We start from the raw sequence: 19,681 nt of genomic DNA, 5'->3' as shown, positions 1-19,681 counted from the left end.
AGCTCCAGACACCAAATCTGGATTAGTTAGCTCAACCTCTTACTCCCGTAGCAGCGTGGCTATATCTTTATCATAGCAAGCTTTGCACTACAAAATAAGCTGCACAAGAGCTGGGATTAGTGTCTGCTTTGATCTGCTGTGTCCTAGCACCTAGAACATTGTCTGGTGCCTAGCAGGTGTTCAATAGACACTTGTTCAATGATACTTATTTTACCACATTCTTTGTTATACTGTAAGCTCTTTGGTGGTATGGATCATAATATATTCATCTTTATAGTTCTGCAACTTATATTGGTACATGATTGGTGCTCAAAAATATTTGCTGAATATTATATAAATAGAAAAATAAGTGAATAGGTAAAGGAATAAATACATGAATGAATAAAACAAACATAGGCTTTTAACATCAGGAATAGATACTCATTGTCGATCAAGCAAACCAGCCTAGACTCCAGTTAGAAGTCGGAACTGGTGGCTTCTTAGATTTTCTTTTAGGGCCTGACTCTTACTTTACCCTCAGGTACCATGGCATGCTATCCTTTCCTTTATAAAGAAAACCCTGGATTCTTCAAAAATGATAAGGAATGCATAATTTTTAACTGATTCTCTTAAAGGAACTGCTCTTCAGGAGCCATACTTCAGTAACAGTTTATTTCCAAGATTTTCTGCATGTTCTACACACAACATGCCAAGGGCTCATGTTTTATATCAGACAAGATATGATCATTTTCATTTTCACATTTTTTAGATTACCTCTGAAAATGTACGTGAGTATCCACATGCAGATTATCATTTTATTTATATAGCTATTGCCAGTGAGTTTGCTCCTGGATGAGAGTGAGAAAGAATTAAGGAAGTACATGAATAGCCCTCTCTGGAAGATAGGAATTCCTTGTATCAAAAGGTCAAATCAGCCTGCAATAATTCTTGTCTCTTATCTCCTCCACAATTTACTCTCAAGAAGTTGCTACTTGAGAAGTTTCCAAAGTTTTCATCACCAATGCAGGAGTGCTTTAGGAGTATTTTCTTTTTAGGAGTATTTTCCATGTACACGGATCCTATCTTTTCACAAATTTACCTAGAAACATTTACTGAGAAGTTGTTAATTATTTGTTTCAAATATTTTATTTACAGAAAACATCTACAACTACCACTCAGATCTATAGCAAATAGATACTGTCTGTTAGAATTTTTGAAATACTGAAAATAGTTTATGAGTCTTTATCACCACCTTTATGGACTTCTATGGACCTAGGGACTAGCTATTTATAGAGTTACTGTAAGTTTTAAGATCCTGACCAGAGTTGAATGAGAGATTGGAAGGTGTGGAAAAAAACCAGGAAAAAGAAACTAAATATTTAGTGACTGATTGCTGGAATCACAGTTCTTTAATACATATGTGTCTCATTCTATATCTTCAAAGGTTTTGTCCTTTCTTGGTTAATGCTGTGTGATTTATTTGCTATTTAGAATAATCAATGTGAGATACATATATGAAGATACATTTGTCGTAACCTTACATTGTCATATCAAGTCCCACCCCAACCATGCTTGTAATAGGAAGTAAAATAAGGAGGTTTAAAGTGATAGATTAGATGTTGTAAATTTGTCTACTTGCTGTGACTCATTTTTTTCTTTTCCAATTTTTATAATAAAATACATTAGCATATATATGTTCTTATGATACATTCGATGCAACACAAATTAGAATTATATATTCTATTTGGTCCTATAAAATGAAAGTAGGGTTAGCTTAAGTGTCTGAAGATAATGCAGAAATTTGTCATTTCTTAGTTGTTAAACTATTTTAGGAAATGTGTTAGTGTTCAATTTTATTTGGTGTTTCTTACAATTCCATGGCTATAGTGAACATAAGAAGTAAAGAGCCTAACATTCAACAAATATTGCAAGATTATATCTCACAGGCATAAAACCAATTATGTTCTAGAATAGCTAATTTATTGTATTTGGGAAATCCTGGAAAATATCTGAGAACAGTTCCCTTGACACAGATTTAGCCAATATACACATGGTAATTGGTGGCATCAATGTTATACTAAATGATATCTACAAATATCCTTTTAACCAGTGGTTCAGTCCTGCTTTCTCACTTCTTTTCCCTGTCCTATGTACTGGCTCCCTGTTTGTTTCTAAGTACTTATTAAATAGTATACTTTTTTATCTTATTCTATCTACCTCTGGGGTAAAATTAAAATTTGTACAGATGAATGCAAATGAAAACAAAGACTTATATTTTTTCAATAAGCTACTAGAATAATCAATTAAAAAATGGAGGTATCTATGTATCTTGCAGACTCATCTATTTGGTAGGAGTGACAAAACATGGGTACATCTAATTAGGTCTAACTCACTGGGAAAGGAGGATGGGGATGAAGTGAGACAAGGGGTAAGATGGGGTGAAATTTAAAGCGGGAGTCCTGGTAGTCAGCAGATAGAAGTGCGATTTTTCTATGTAAAAGGCCTTTGCCTAAGCACCTGTCCTGAATAACTGACACACTCTTTCAAAAGATAACTGATTCAATATTTAGGTGATGATTGAAAGAATTAACCAACTGAAGGACTGAAAATTCTAGAAAAACATAGAAAGGTATGAACTCAGAAAAGATGAACTCAGTCAAAGGTCCTATGCAAAAGCATTAGAGTGACACTGGCCTTGATTTCATCTTGTTTTTAGGATAATCATCACTATATGAAATCTTATAGGTAATTATCATTACAGGCTCAAAATAATACTAATACTCATAAGAACAATACTGACATTTGATAATTCTTAAAATGCTTTTGAAAGTGCTTTCACATCTATTACTTTAATCTTTCCATTCCCCCCAGAGCAGTGAAGTTTAAGCACTGATATCTCCATTTTAAAGATGAAGGGGCCAAGGCCCAGAGCAGCTGTGAACTCCAGGCCATGAATTGCTCCATGACATGAATGTTAGCAGTTCAGTATTCAGAAGGACCCAGAAAGTCCTGTGATTTCTTTTAGATAATGCCATCCTGTGCAGGAGTCCTGTGCTTTCAGGGAGATTGTTCAGCGAGTAACCTTCCAGCTGACCAGCTTGCTGGATTGGTCTCTGTCCCTTCACAGATCAGTGGGTGGGAGGCTGCTAGAGCATTTGTTCCTCACCAGCCCTTCTGTGGACCCCTCTCTGTAGATTTCCTGTTTTGATGAGAGGAGCCTGGCTCCAGGAAGCAGGAGTGGGTTTGGAGTCGCTGAAAGAAAGTTATACGTCTCTCTTTTGCTAGCCACATGGAATAAGTCTCAGTCCTTGGTCCTCATGTAGTTGCTTGCTGGCCCTTTGCAATGAGTTTTCTGTGGCAAATGACGCCAAATGCCTTACGAAGGGAATAGCTTGCAGATGTGGGTATGATAACCTGCAAAGCACAGCTTAAATATAGTAATTGTCTCTAGCCTGCTCTTAACTGTGGCGACAGTGTTTCTACTATGTCATTAGGGAAGGAATTACCAAGTCTTGGAACACAGTGCGCCACGCTTCTGGCATCAACTGCCAGAGTTTTTACAGAGTTAATTGGCTTCTCACCAAAAAGATTAGGGCATGAGGTTAAAGAATGTGAGAATAAGGAAGAACTAAGATAAATGGGAGAAGAGAGTGTCCAAAAGCTAACAAAAAGATTTTTGCTTCTATTGTTATTCAGCTTAGATATAATCACTTTATCTCTTTGTGCTGAATCCATCATCTCTTTTATTCTGTTTTTCTGTTATCTTCTTCAGTGAGATAACTGAAATTTAAAGGTGAATGGTTTTGCTTTGCAGACTTTCTCTGCCAGCCACCTCCGCTGCCTAGCAGATCCAAGTAGGAAAAGACCCTGGCCCTGCCTAGCAGAGCCAAGTAGGAAAAGATCTGAAGAATTTTAGGGCTTGATGAAGTTTAGAGGTTATCCAGTCCAATCTCCCACCTAAGATAGGAGATTTCATCCGCTATTCCTTAGCAGGTGGTCTTCCAGAGTTCCTACCTTTCAATACCTCACTTTGGACAGTTATTACCATTAGAATATTCTTCTTAATCCTGAATTTTTACTACTCAGAGGTTCTAGTTTTACCCTCTAGAACTAGATGGGACTAGTTTGTTCAGTTTTTTTTTTTTTCCATAGCATATGGATTCAAATATTTCTTATGTATGTATGTATGTATGTATGTATTTATTTATTTATTTATTTTTGAGACAGAGTCTTGCTTTGTTGCGCAGGCTGGAGTGCAGTGGTGCCATCTTGGCTCACTGCAACCTCTGCCTCCCAGGTTCAAGTGATTCTCCTGCCTCAGCCTCCTGAGTAGCTGAGATTACAGGCGCCCACCACCACGCCCAGATAATTTTTGTAGTTTTAGTGGAGACAGGGTTTTGCCATGTTGGCCAGGCTGCTCTTGAACCCCTGGCCTCAAATGATCTGCCCACCTCGGCTTCCCAAAGTGCTGGTATTACAGGTGTGAGCTACTGTGCCTGGTCACATTAAAATATTTTAATGAGAAAATTATACCTGTCTTAAAGTTGGAATAGCTAATAAATTTCATCTTAGTTGTCCAATCCAATAGAGTGCATAGTGGTTGCCTAGAGGGCTATGAGCTGGCCAAAGAGTACAGGAAGAGAATAATGATTGATTATTAATGTCTTCCAAGGACAGAGGAGGAGAGTGGTGGCAGGATGGTGTACCTTTTTAGACCATGCTTAAGTGTAATGTAATCCCCGAGTACCTTTGGTCACCTCAGTTGTTTTATTTTCATATATCATGGATATTCTCTTTGATTTTCCTGAACAATATTCCTCTTGAAAAATAACTCCCAAAGTTGAACACATTACTCCCAATGTGGTATGACTAGACCAGAAAACAATGGAAGAATGATACCCATTGAAACATATCACCATTAATGTAGTCAACAATTGTATTTTTTTTTTGGCAGCCATACCACTCTTGTGACTCATATTGAGCATGTGGCTTACGTGCTCACATAGCAGTCAACAATGCAGTATAATTTGAGGGGTACCACAGGAGCCCAACCACCCCAACATATCTCTTTACTAGGCTGTTTGGTGCTATGGGCTCATTCTATGTGGTCTGATATCCCTTTATTTGTGTTATTCCTTTGGGTTAGACAACTGTGGTTGGGGGAATGAATTGAGTCTAGGCTGTTCCCATTAGAATTCTAGAAATCATTAACACATTGGGGCAGAATGGCTTTTCCATTGCTTCAACAAATATGTATTGATGTATTGATTGCTTACCATTGTTTTAGGCACTGGGGATAAAAAAATGAACAAACAGGATCAAACTTCTGTCCTAATGGAGCCTACGCTATAATGTGGGAAGACAGACAATATAACAAAAATTATAAAATAGATGGTAATAAGTTCTGTGGGGAAAAAAATAGAGCAGAGGGGAAGAATGAGAGATGGTAGGGGAGGAGACATTGTGATTTGAAATAGAGTAGTCAGAGAGGGCCTCAGCTAAGAAGATGAAATTTGAGTAAAGCCCTGAAGGAGATACAGGAGGAAGCCTCAGGGCAGTCTGGGAGAAGAGCAGCAAGAGAGCAGAACAGTAGGTGCTAAGGCTGTGGGAGTATGCCTGGCGTGATTGAGGAATACCAAGGAGTCCAGATGGCTAGCGAAGTAATGATGAGAAAAACAGTGAGAGATGAGCAGAGAGACAACAGGTGCCAGGTTGTATAGGTTGGGCAGGCTATTGTAAGGACTCTGGCTTTTGTTCTGGGTGAGATATGAGACCATAGGAAGGTTCTGAAAAGGGGGTGATGTCATCTGACCTTCTCTTGCAAGGATCCCGTAGCTGCTGTATTGAGAATAGACTGTAGGTGGCAAGGACAGAGGCAGGAGGACTCATTAGAAAATTTCTGTTCTAATCGGGGTGAGAGGTATTGATGACTTTGAACAGGTTGGAACCAAAGAGGTGGATCTAAATTTTGGATATATTTTGAAAAATATAGTCTAAAGAATTTACTGGTGTTTGGCTGTGGGATATGAGAGGGGAAAAAAAAAAAGCAACCAAGGGCAACATTGAGATTTTTGAGTCTGAACATCTGGAAGAGTGAAATTACCATTATTCATGTGGGGAATACTGTGAAAACAGCAGATTTGGGAGGAGAATCTGCAGATCTAGATATCTGAGCAGAAGATTCAGTTAGGCAGTGGGATCTACGGATCTGGAGTTCAGGAGTGCAATCCAGGCTGGAAATGTAACTTCCTCAGCTTGTAAATGGCAATTAAAGTCCTGAGACTAGAAGAGATCACTGAGAAAGTGAGAGCAGATAAGAAGAGAGAAGGACCAAGGACTGAGTTGAGAGATCAGGTTGATGAGATCAGCAAAGGAGTCTGAGAAGGAGTGACCAGTGAACCAGAAGGAAGCTAGGACAAGGCATGTCCTGGAAGGCCAGAGAAGAAAGCATCTCAAGGATGAGGGAACTCTATTGTGTCAAATGCCACTGAGAGGTTAAGGAAATCGAGGACTGAAAATAGCTGCTGGATTTAGCAACTTGGAGGCTATTGGTGGCTTTGATGAAAGACGTTTTGGTGAAATGGTTGAGACAAAACTCTTATCGCAGTCGATTCAAGAGATAATAGGAGGAGAAAAATTGAAAATGGCAAGTGTAGACCACAGTTTAATGAGTTTTATTGTAAAGAGGAACAAAGAAATGGGGAGCAGATGGAGCTGTGTCAAGAGGGGAGATGAGGTCAATAAATTATTATTTTTAAGTTGAAAAAAATTATGATTTTTTTTTCCCTGATGGAAATGACCACTCTTGAGGGGTTTTCAGTTAACTATTTATCATCAGAATTTCGAGTGGAGAAAATCCAGGACAAATATTTTTGATAGGGGAAAGAAAAGCCAAATTCTTGGAATACATTACAATGTGGGCAGACTGATGGAGAAAGCAACCCTTGGGTGGTGGGATTAGCAGGATGTCAACATGAACCTGCTGGATGTGGACAGGTCTGTGTGTGTCGGGGGTAGGGGGTGGAAGAGTAGACCCTAAAGAGGACTCTCCCCTGCTTCACACCAAGGGTAGATCCTCCTCAAGAGTACAGAAGACTCCACCCTAACAGGTTAGAATCTAATTTGCATGTCTACCTTTTGCTTGCTTGTTTGTTTTATCAGCTAACTAGTCAATCAATATGCATTTGTTAAATATCTCCTAATCTCTTGTCCAATTCACCTTTGTGTTTCACTTAGGTTTCCAAGACATGACAATGGTAGTTTTCTATTACAAAGTTTTCTTTCTTCCCTATAGTGTTGGGTTTCCCCTGAACTCTCCATCTGGTTTTGTTACCTTTCTTTCAAGTTTAAGTGTCAGTTGGATCAAAAGAGTTAGCAATTGTCATCTTTTCTGCTACACTCACCTGAGACCCACCTAGTTATCCAGAATTGGGATTCCTTTTAAACAGGGGGCTCACTGGGACCCATCTTACTCTCACTGTGGGAGAAGAGAGCATATTACTTCTATTCATCCATCTGTCCATCCATTCAACCAATTAATATTTATCTAGTAAGTACTCTGCACCAGACATTGTTCCTGGCACTTGGGGATTCCATAGGAAACAAGATGGTCATGGCTTCTGCCCTTAGGAATCCTACATTGTAGTGGAGAAGATAGATAATAAACAAGTAAAACAGAAATTCAAATGATCATGATGAGTGCAGTGAAGACAATGCATAGGATGTTGAGACACAGAATAACAAGGAAAGATATGGATGGCATTTTCTTGGTATAGGTTGACCAGAGAAGGCTTCTGCATTTATAATCTTATCACTTCCCCACTGGAAGTTACGTCACACCCCATCCTAGTGAAGTGGATGGGGAATGGTACTCTGTCTGGTGTCTGCTGTATTATTTGTCCCTAGATGCTCCAGAGCCTTTCTGTGAGGTGAGAGTGAGACCTGGACATATAATTATATTGACCTAGTCTGAGGTAAGGTAATGAGAATTTAGCAAGAGTAGTAATCTAATAGAATACCTCTCGATAGGATGAGTATTTTCCCTCTGATGCCTGGGCAATCTGGAATCCCATGGAGTACTTCCAGATTTCCCCTGGCCCAGGAGCTCTGTCCTGGGTTATGGGGCAGGGCACTGGGGTTCAACCTTAGTGGAAAAAGTGAACAATTGTTGAGTGTTTAAAAATCACATTAATTATAAATGCTAAATATTCAGGCAGAAGGATTTTAATTGCAAAGGGTACTGCAAATTAGCATAACCTGATGGTAACTTGTCAATGTGGGCATTAACAAATTGCCCCTCACCCTCAAAGTTATGTAACAGCAAAACCAACCTACCTGACCAATGCCAGCATTCGTAATGAAACATATATCACACATATATCACACTCAGTGATGTTGAGGGAAAAATAATACTTGCATGACAGATAACTAAATGTCAATCAAAATAAACACCAAGGTCCAAGATATGATGGAAGTTTAAATACACAGCAATGAAAGACTTTTGCTGCAAATGAAACAAGAGCCACATGAATGGCATGACAGAGAAGTTTATGGAAAGTATATTTTGAAGAAAAACCTCTTCTCATTGAAGTTACAAATGCCAGGGACCCCACATGCATGGAGGTGGAACAATACCTGTTATTTTTGGGTACTTTCTACATTTTGGCATATTTAATGCATACTTCTGAATGGAGTAGGGCAAAGATTGCCAGAGGATCTGTGTAATTTGAACGGTTAATTTGGGTAAATTTACTGGTAAATACTATTGGCTGACATTTATCTCTATCCTATCCCCTGAGTGCCACCTAATACAGCGAGGGCTTCTCCCAGTCCCTCTGGATTAGAGAACAGCAAAGGCAGTGCCTTGAAAAAGTTTACAGTTCAGTTCAACCCACCCTGATCTAATCATGGTCTCACAGTGGATAAAATTACCCCTTCCTGTGAAGTGAAGTTTAAACATCTCAGCTGTATTTCTGCTTGATTCCTTATTTCATGTAACTCGGCTTGTGTTAGTCTTTGTAACGGCTCTAAACCTTAATCACTCCCATCTGTTCAATATTACACGGTAATTTGGTAGTGAAAGAGTACTAGGCTAGGAGCCAGTTTGATTCTAGTCCTAGCTTTGTCACTAATTAGCCGTGTGACTCCAATGAGTTGGTTCATCTCTGCCTTGGTTTACGATCTCCCCATCATCAACCTAAGCTTTCTCTACTCCTCTACGATCTCCCCAGTTAGTAGGGAGAAGAGGCAGCTCTAAGAAGAGACGGCTCTAAGAAAGTGCATTGAGACTCCACATCTAAGGAAGTGGAGGTGGAGATGAGGGGAAAGGAAATCATTCTCCTCTCAACCCAGACACACAAGCCTTCTTGTGCCTGGATCTTTTTCCCACCTGATGTAATGAAACACATATCCCTGTTCCTATCAAAACCCTGATCTTCCATTTGGGCTTTAAGTCCATCCTCTTAGTCCTCTCAAATACTCTTTGGTTATCTGCTTTTCTGCTTTCAGCTTTCCTCTCTCCTGCATCTCCCCAAAATCTTCCTTGTCCCACACGCCCTGCGAGTTACTGCTGCACTTCTCAGCTACCCATTTGCAGTCTGCCTTCTTTAAGGTGTTGTCCATGTAGGCTGCCTGTTACAGCCTGAAACACACTTCTGTGACCTCTGCCCTGCTAGGTCAGCCCCTTCCCCATTTTCTCCAGTGCTTCTTCACAACTTAATATTCTGTAAGTAGTCATGACACCGTATGCTCTTATGCCAAGTAGTCTTCACCTTTAAGTGTAGTAGTGTAATTTGAAATTTTTTCTCATATGATTTTCTGTATGTCCTGGAATTAATGCAGTAGTTCCCCATTATCCACAATTTTGCTCTGTTGGGAGCAAGCCCCCCAAAATCTGGTCATAAACTGGCCCCAAGACTGGCCATAAATAAAATCTCTGCAGCGCTGTAATATGTCCATAACGGCCCTAATGCCCAAGCTGGAAGGTTGTGAGTTTACAGCAATGAGGGCAAGGAACACCTGGCCTGCCCAGGGAGGAAAACCACTTAAAGGCATTCTTAAGCCACAGACAGTAGCATGAGCGATTTATGCCTTAAAGGCGTGTTCCTGCTGCAGTTAACTAACCCAACCTATTCCTTTAATTTGGCCCATCCCTTCGTTTACTAAAAGGGATACTTTTAGTTAATTTAATATCTATAGAAACAATGCTAATGACTGGTTTGCTGTTAATAAATACGTGGGTAAATCTCTGTTCGGGGCTCTCAGCTCTGAAGGCTGTGAGACCCCTGGTTTCCCACTTCACACCTCTATATTTCTGTGTGTGTGTCTTTAATTCCTCTAGTGCCACTGGGTTAGGGTCTCCCCAACCTAGCTGGTCTCGGCATTGCTCTCTGGGATTTTGCTTTCTGTTACCCACAGTCCAATGTGGTCTGAAAGTATTAAATGAAAATTACAGAAATAAACAACTCAACCATTTATTTATTTAAAAAATAATTTCAACTTTTATTATTGATTAAAGGGTACATGTGCAGATTTGTTGTATGGGCATATATATGACACTGAGGCTTGAGGTCCCAGTGATCCCATCACCCAGGCAGTAAGCATAATACCTAACAGGTGGTTCTTCAGCTCACATCCCATTCTCTCCCGCCACCATCTTAGTAGTCCCCACTGTCTATTGTTCCCATGTGTATTCAATGTTTAGCTCCCACTTATAAGTGAGAAAATGCAGTATTTGTTTTTTTTGTGCCTGTGTTAGTTCACTTAGGATAATGGACTCCAGTTTTATCCATGTTGCTGCAGAGGACATATTTTGTTCTTTTTATGGATGTGTAGTATTTCATGATGTATATGTACCATATTTTCTTCATCCAATCCACTGTTAATGGGCACCTAGGTTGATTCCATGTCTTCAGTATTGTAAATAGTGCTGCAATGAACATGTGGGTAAATGTGTCTTTTTGATAGAAGAAACTATTTTCCTTTAGGTATACACCCGGTGGTGGGATTGCCTGGTTGAATGGTAGTTCTAAGTTCATTGAGAAATCTCCAAACTCCTTTCCACAATCGCTGAATTAGTTTGCATTCCCACTTACAGTGTATGAGCATTCCTTTTTCTCTACAGTCTTGCCAGCATCTGTTGTTTTTTTGAGTTTTTAATAACAGCCATTCTTACTGTTGTGAGATGGTGTCTCATTGTGGTTTTGATTTGCATTTCTCTGATGATGAGTGATGTTGAGCATTTTTTATATGTTTGTTGGCCACTTGTATGTCTTCTTTTGAGAAGTGTCTGTTCATGTCCTCTGGCCATTTTTAAAAATTTAACTTTTATTTTAAGTTCAGGGGTATATATACAGGTTTGTTATACAGGTAAACTTGTGTTAGGAGGGTTTGTTGTGTAGACTGTTTTGTCACCAATAGCCTAGTACCCATTCATTATTTTTCCTGATTCTCTCCCTCCTCCCAGCCTCCCACCTCTGGTAAGCCCTAGTGTCTGTTGTTCTTCCCATGTGTCCATGTGTTCTTATCATTTAGCTCCCACTTATAAGTGAGAGCATGTGGTATTTGGTTTTCTGTTCCTGTGTTTGTTTGCTAAGATAATGGCCTCCAGCTTCATCCATGTTCCTGCAAAGAACATGATCTTGTTCTCTTTTATGGTTGCATAACAACTCATGTGTTTTAAATTGCATGCCCTTCTGAGTAGTGTGATGAAATCTCAAACCATGTCCCTCTGTTCTGCCCTGGACGTGAATCATTCCTTTGCCCAACGTCTCCATGCTTTCTACACTCACTGCCCATTAGTCACTTAGTAGCTGGCTCAGCTATCAGATTCACTGTCATGGTATTACAGTGCTTGCATCCAGGTAAATCTGATTTTACTTGATTATGGCCATAAGTGCAAGAGTTGTGATGCTGCTTTGGGAGGCTGAGGCAGGTGGATCACCTGGATCTCAATCAGGAGTTCGAGACCAGCCTGGCCACCATGGTGAAACCCCGTGTCTACTAAAAAACCAAAAATTAGCTGGGCATGGTGGCTTGCACCTGTAATTCCAGCTACTTGGGAGGCTGAGGCACGAGAATTGCTTAAACCTAGGAGACAGAGGGTGCAATGAGCTGAGATTGTGCCACTGCACTCCAGCCTGGGCAACAAAGCAAGACTCCATCTCAAAAAAAAAAAAAAAAAAAAAAAAGAGTTGTAATGCTGGCAATTCAGATATGCCAAAGGAAAGCAAGCCAGGAAGTGCTTCCTTCAAGTAAAAATGTGAAGGTTTTAATAAGGAGAGTAAAAAGTATCATATGCTGAGGTTGCTAAGATCTAAGGTAAGAACAAATCTTTTATCCATCAAATTGTGAAGAAGGAAAAAGAAACTCATGCTAGTTTTGCTGTCACACACGAAACAGCAAAAGTTATGGCCACAGTGCATAAGTGCTTAGTTAAGATGGAAAAGGAATTAAATTTGTGGGTGCGAGACATGAACAGAAATGTATTATGATTGATGGCAATCAGGTCCTGTACTATTTGTGGTTTCAGGCATCTACTGAGGGTCTTAGAACATATCCCCCATGGATAAGGAAGACAACTGTAATGACTTAAAAAATTGCACAATTTTCTATGCTTCATTACTATTTTTTTTCCACAGTGACCCAATGGCATGGTAAACCACCCTCTAATGTTTCCCATACTTTCGGTGCATTCATTCCATTTTGTTTTTCCTGGACACCATTGTCTGGGAACCCTCCATTTCTTTGTTCTTTTGCTCTAGTCTGAACGTGTTGCCCTCTAGGCCTGCTACTCAGCTGTCATCTTGGGACTTCCCTTGACCATTGCTTGATGACGTAAATGTGATTCAAGAAATTTTATCTGGCAGCCGCTTGTGGGACATATTGGAGCCAGGAGAGATGGCAGCATGAGAACAAATTCAGAGGACTTTGGAATGAGCTCCTGCTTGAGATAATTAGAACTTCAAATATATGCTTATCAGTGAAGCAGAGACTCCTTTCTGGTTCAGTGATAGCATGTCTAAAAAAATAATAATAACATTATTATTAAATATTTTTCTGGCTATCTAGAACCCAGGTCCAACGATAGGAGCAGAGTCACTCTGAGTGTTATAATATAAGAGATGTACCTCCTGGCTAGATTTTGTGCAGCTGTGGGAGGTGAAGGGCAGCTGCTGCTGGTCAATCCGAAGAGCCAGGCACATCCAGCCACTGAAGTGCTATGGTGAGGGGGATAGGAAACGTCTGCGAGTTCTCAGCCTAATGTCTGGTGATTGGCTTAGGGCCACTGCTGGTCAATGGGGTCAGGAATCTGGAAGAAGGGCTGGGGAGCAGAGAACAGCCAGGAGAAGCTGGATCTGCCTGACATCTTTGAGCCTGTCTGCCACTTCTACTAACCACCATGACCTCCAGAGAACAGTGGCTGGGGCTGTTCTTCTGTCTCTAAAATCTCAACATCTTTTGGTAAACTCTCACCAGGAACATTTAGATAAGGGTAATACAGTTCCTGCTAAACCAAATTGATAACCAATCGTTAGGGGCTGAATTCTGCTCCTCATCTTCCCAAATTCATATGTTGAAGTCCTAACCCCCAGTACCTCAGAATGTGACTATATTTGAAGACAGGATCTGCAAAGAGGTAATTAAGGTTGGATGAGGTTCATAGGGTGGGCCCTAATCCAATATGATTAGTATCCTTAAATGAAGAGTTGATTAGGGCACAGACAGGCACCGAGGAAAGACCATGTGAAGAGATATTGAAAGACGGTCATCTACAAGCCAAGGAGAGAGATATCCTAGAAGATATCAGCCATACTGACACCTTGATCTCAGACTTCCAGCCTCCAGAACTATGAGGAAATACACTTCTGTTGTTTAAGCCACTCAGTCTGTGGCACTTTGTTAGGGCAGCCTTAGCAAACACATACACTGATCAATCCAGCACAATGCCTTACATTTACATATTGCTTTGTACAGTGCAAAGCATTTCAATATTTTTTTAAATTAAATTAAATTTAAAGTTCCAGGATACATATGCAGGACATGCAGATTTGTTGCATAGGTAGACGTGTGTCATGGTGGTTAGCTGCACCTATTAACCATCATCAATATGTTAATCATCGTAAATGTTGATAATATAGCTAACACTCATACAGTGTTACTATGTGCTAGGCAATGTTCTGAGCACTTTATATATCAGGGATGTCCAATCTTTTGGCTTCCCTCGGCCACCCTGGAAGAAAAAGAATTGTCTTGGGCCGCATACAAAATACACTGACACTAATGATAACTGATGAGCTAAAAAAAAAATCGCAAAAAATCTCATAATGTTTTAAGAAAGTTTATAAATTTGTGTTGAGCCACATTCAGAGCCATTGTGGGCCACATGTGGCCCACAGGCTGCGGGCTGGACAAACTTGTTGTGTATATTAACAAGTTTAATCCACACAATGGCACTGTGAGACAGGGCTGCCTGTCTGTGCCCTAATCAACTCTTCATTTAAGGATACCAATCATATTGGATTAGGGCCCACCCTATGAACCTCATCCAACCTTAATTACCTCTTTGCAGATCCTGTCTTCAAATACAGTCACATTCTGAGGTACTGGGGGTTAGGACTTCAACAATTGAATTTGGGAAGATGAGGAGCAGAATTCAGCCCCTAACGATTGGTTATCAATTTGGTTTAGCAGGAACTGTATTACCCTTATCTAAATGTTCCTGGTGAGAGTTCACCAAAAGATGTTGAGATTTTAGAGGCAGAAGAACAGCCCCAGCCACTGTTCTCTGGAGGTCATGGTGGTTAGTAGAAGTGGCAGACAGACTCATCTCCATTTTACAGAGGAGAAAAATGAAGTACAGATAATTCAACTAACTTGCCTGAAATCACACAGCTTGTAAGTATTGAAGCCAGGATCCAAACCCTGGCAGTCTAACCCCCTTCTCCTTCTTGCCCTGGACTCTTTCTGGCTTTCCTGGCACCTGACCTTTCTTTCCATGTATATGGCATCACTGTGTTTACACACATCTCAGGCTCAGTCTCCCCTTTTGTGGGTCATGAATCGAATTTCTTTGTCCTCTTAGTGGGTCTCTGCTTTTGTTCACAGGGGAAATCTTCTAGGGAACCCATGTATAATCCCTGTGGCACTCACAAGGCCACATGCTTCCCTGGCCACAGCAGGGCTGTGACTGCAGGTTCATATTCTCAAGAGAGGAAGCCTTCACTCCAGCATGGTGAACTAATTATGTGACATTATTCAAACGGCAAAAAGGAACCAGGCAGTCTAATGTTCTTTCTAGAAGAAAATTCGATGTTTTTTTTTTGAGAAGGGTCTCACTCTGTTGTCCAGGCTGGAGTACAGTGGCAAGATCACAGCTCACTGCCTCCTTGACCTCCCAGGCTCAGGTGATCCTCCCATCTCAGCCTCTCAAGTAGCTGGGACCACAGGCATGCACAATCACACCTGGCTAATTTTTTTATTTTCTATTTTGCTGGTCTCAAATTCCTGGGCTCCAGTGATCCTCCTGTCTCAGCCTCCCAAAGTGCTGGGATTATAAGTGTGAGCAAAATTTCATTTTTTTTTTTTTTTTTGAGACAGAGTTTCACTCTTGTTGCCTAGGCTGGCGTGCAATGGCACAATTTTGGCTCACTGCAACCTCCGCCTCCCATGTTCAAGCAATTATCCTGCTGCAGCCTCCCAAGTAGCTGGGATTAGGGAACCCTGGCTAATTTTGTATTTTTAGTAGAGACAGGGTTTCACCACATTGTCCAGGCTGGTCTTGAACTCTTGACCTCAGGTGGTCCACCTGCCTTGGCCTTCTAAAGTGCTGGGATTACAGGCATGAACCACCGTGCCTGGCCAAATTTCATTTTTAAGTTACGTTTTGCAGTGGCTTACAGAGTTCCTTGGTCTGAGGTCATGTGATTACTCAGCAGATGTTGGTCCACTAGCCTGAAGTTCTAGAAATCACATTATTTGTGAAACTTTTTTGCTTGTACCAAAATGCACTAAAATCTGTGTAAAACAGAAAGGCATGTCTATTTGAATGTGTCAGTGATCTCTACTTGGGTCCAAAATGGCAGATTAAACTGAACTTGGAACAGAGGGGCAGCAGGCAGCCATATGAAATGCCAAGTGAGCCCTTTAAAACGGACGCCTTGCTTCATGTTGTCAATGAGACTGAGTTATAATTACCCACACCACTTCCTCAAACAGTTAGTTATGTTCTACTTGGGGCTTCTGATGAAGTGAAATCCTGTTGTGATGTTAAAAACATGCATTTCCTTTGCATTTAAAAAGAATCAGCTGATTATTTTTCCACTCATATAACCTCACCCCACCTTGGAAAAAATACTATGCAGCAAGCACTATGATGAGATTGGAATAATACAATAATAATAGCAGTAATTAACATTTAATGAGCACTTAATGTATCAGTCACAGCTCTGAATGCTTTACATGGGACTCTTGATTCTCACAACACTTATGAGTCAGATATTTTTATATTCATTTTATTGATGGAGAAATTGAGACCCAAAGAGTTTAAGGGAACAAGTGAATGGTGCAGCTGGAATTTGAATCCAGGTCTCTATTTTTAACAACCCTTACTTGTAACTTCTATGTGTTTTCACCCTGAAGAAGGAATGATAGAAATGAACAAAACAGATTTTTTTTTTTTTTTTTACTGATAACATTTTACTTCTGATTCTAAACACATTTTGGATATGGTAGTGACCACTGAGGGGAGGGGAGGGGAGAAAAAGTCTCAGGAGGGTGTGGTCAATCAAGTTCCTTCCACCTTAAAAATGCCTTTCCTCTCTCTTACCACCAGTTGAAGACAGCTCAGTCCCATGGTGGAGTCCTGAGAGGCTGCAGTGGCCAGGCAGAGGTGTGAGATAGGCGTATTTGCACAGAGCACTGAACCCAAGATGCTCTACTGGGCAGAGTTACAGGTACTTTTTTTTTGTGGCAGAGTGTGGCTCTGTCGCCCAGGCTGGAGTGCAGTGGCACAATCTCGGCTCACTGCAACCTCTGCCTCCTTTGTTCAAGCGATTCTCCTGCCTCAGCCTCCTGTGTAGCCAGGATTACAGGCATGTGCCACCACGCCCAGCTAATTTTTGTGTTTTTAGTAGAGGAGAGGTTTTACCATATTGGCCAGGCTGATCTCAAACTCCTGACCTCAGGTGATCCACCCACCTCGGCCTCCCAAAGTGCTGGGATTATAGACGTGAGCCACTGTGCCAGGCCACAGGTACTTTTTATAGGAAGCCAGCACAGATGTCTTCAGCCCCCTCAGAGGATGTGACCCACTCTAAACAACTGGGATTTCTTTCTTTTTTCTTTTACAACCCTGATTCTTTAAAAGAGCAGTGGTGTCAGTTAGGGCTCCTGGTTACAAACTGCAGAAGCCAATTTCAGTGAACAAAAGTGGACAAGCTGACGACTAGAAGGATACCAGAGATCTCAACAACTAGAGATCTCACAGAGTGGGTGGGAAGGCTAGGAAAAAAAAAAAAAGGTGAAGATGAGCTGGACTGCAGGAGGCTAGGAGCAGAGGATCTCTCAAGACCATGTTGCAGGGAGACTGTGGCGAGGACGCCAGCCCAGCCAGCCACGGCCAGGACACTGCCGGCTCTCAAGTGCATGGCTCTTGGACATCATCTCCAGCTCTTGCTGCCTCCTAGGGTCACTCTCTTCAGAAGGTATGTGGTCTGTTTGGCTGAGAGTGGGCCATTTGTTTGTGGAAGCTGGTGGACCACACTGAGTTGTGGAAGTAGGAACACAAAGGCATGACTAACTTCCAGTAAATTTGCACAAACTCTCCTTACTTCAAGGGGAAGAAAACAAGGAACGCCAGGTCTGAGAGTGGGGCCCAGAGATGGGCAAACAGAGGAAGAGTAGAGAGACAGGGTCTCGTCCTATAGTTAACATATATTTCTATTTTTTTTCTCTCTCTCTTTCCTTTTATTTTATTATTATTTTTTTTTTATGTAGATGGGGTCTCTCTCTGTTGCCCTAGTCTTGAACTCCTGGGCTCAAGCTATCCTCCTGTCTTGGCCTCCCAAACTGTTGGGATTACAGGATTACAGGCATGAGCCATTGTGCCTAGCCTTATACATCCCTTGTTCCTGTTCTTGACTTTGGAAAAGCTTATGGGTAAAGGGTAGGAAGGGTTGCCTGAGAAGAAATCCACTCCTTTTTTTTTTTTTGAGACACGATCTCACTCTATTGCGCAGGCAGGAGTGCAGTAGCTCGATCCTAGTTTCACTGCAGCCTCAAACTCCTTGGCTCCAGCAATCCTCTCATCTCAGCCTCCCAAGAAGTTGGGACTATAGGCAGGCACTACCATGCCCGGCTAATTCCTGGAATCGTCTCTTAGCTCCCATTGGCTTTGTTATCCTGCTAATTAAAGAGAAAAAACATGGGTCTGGGTCTGGAAAGGATGCTGATCTGTGGGGGTCTGCCCAGCTTTATCTTTTTAATTCTCCTGTGCCTTAACCCATGTGTTATTGTAGCATAAATGACACAAAGAGGTGGGAGATTGTCCACTTTGTTCCTCATTTATCAGCATAACCAGCAAAGAAAGGAAGCAGAATTATTTCCTAGCTGCTCTTGGTTATCAAGCCTTTTTAAGTCCTGACATTGATGGGACAGAAATGTTCAAATGCATTAAAAGTACATACTTTTCAAAGATCTATAAAATTCCCATTTTTAAAAAGGAATGCTATAAATTAGGAACCAAATGGCAGGTGATATTTTATAGAAAAAATGAGAAAAAGAAAACTTGAGTAATACTTTATCTTGGACTCTTGCCTCTAATAAGCTTAGGGTTGCTCTTCTCGCCTTTAGGACACATTTTCTAGTTTTACAAGGTTAAAAATACCAAATGCCTTCTTTATTCCTCAAGGAAAAATGCATTAGTATTTGTCAGACTCCAAATGCCAAGTATGATGATTCTCTGTGGGTCAGCTAACCAGTATTGATAGAATGGATAAAATAGTTAGTTAAATAACTTAAGAAATTAGAAAAAACCCAGGAAAATAATTTAATACAAAGAACCAAGAGAAAAAATATTGTGCTATGTGAAGGAAGAGTGTTTCATATGAACAATTTTCCCTTCAATAGGTAACTCCAAACCCAATTTGCCTGGAATTATTTCATGGCATAACTTTGGTACTACTTCTCTTTTTTTGTTCTAGATTTTGCCTCAAAAGTACTTTGGGGATGAAAATGAAAATGGAATTTACACTAGGGGTAAGTTCTGGAGAACATAAAGGCAGGACTGGATTCATGGTGTGTTACCTCTGTAGTCAGTCAGACTGGGCTCCAATTCAGGAGGTCCCATGCTTGGTTTAATGATACACTGTTGTTGTCTGGAAATTCCTAATAAGGATGGAAAAAGGGGCTCCACATTTTCATTTTGCAGTGTGCTTCACAAATTATGTAGTTGGTCCTGCAAAAAAGCTGTATCAAAACAGGCTATGCTGGATATAATTAGTGTCTCACAGCAGGCAATATAAGTGGTTGGCAAACTTTTCCTGCAAAGAGCTAAGAATATGTATTTTAGGTTTTGTGGATTATATAGTCTCTTGCCTGAAGTACTCAACCTTGATGCTGTAGCTTGAAAACAGAGATAGACAATACATAAACTAGTGAATTTTGTAAATTTCATTTACAAAAGCAAGTCGGCTGCATTTGCCCC

Source organism: Pongo abelii, chromosome 4 (genome assembly GCF_028885655.2).
Source record: "Pongo abelii isolate AG06213 chromosome 4, NHGRI_mPonAbe1-v2.0_pri, whole genome shotgun sequence".
In the NCBI taxonomy this organism is placed as follows: Eukaryota; Metazoa; Chordata; class Mammalia; order Primates; family Hominidae; genus Pongo; species Pongo abelii.
The sequence above is the reverse complement of the archived record's forward strand: the minus strand, read 5'-3'. Positions refer to the sequence as shown.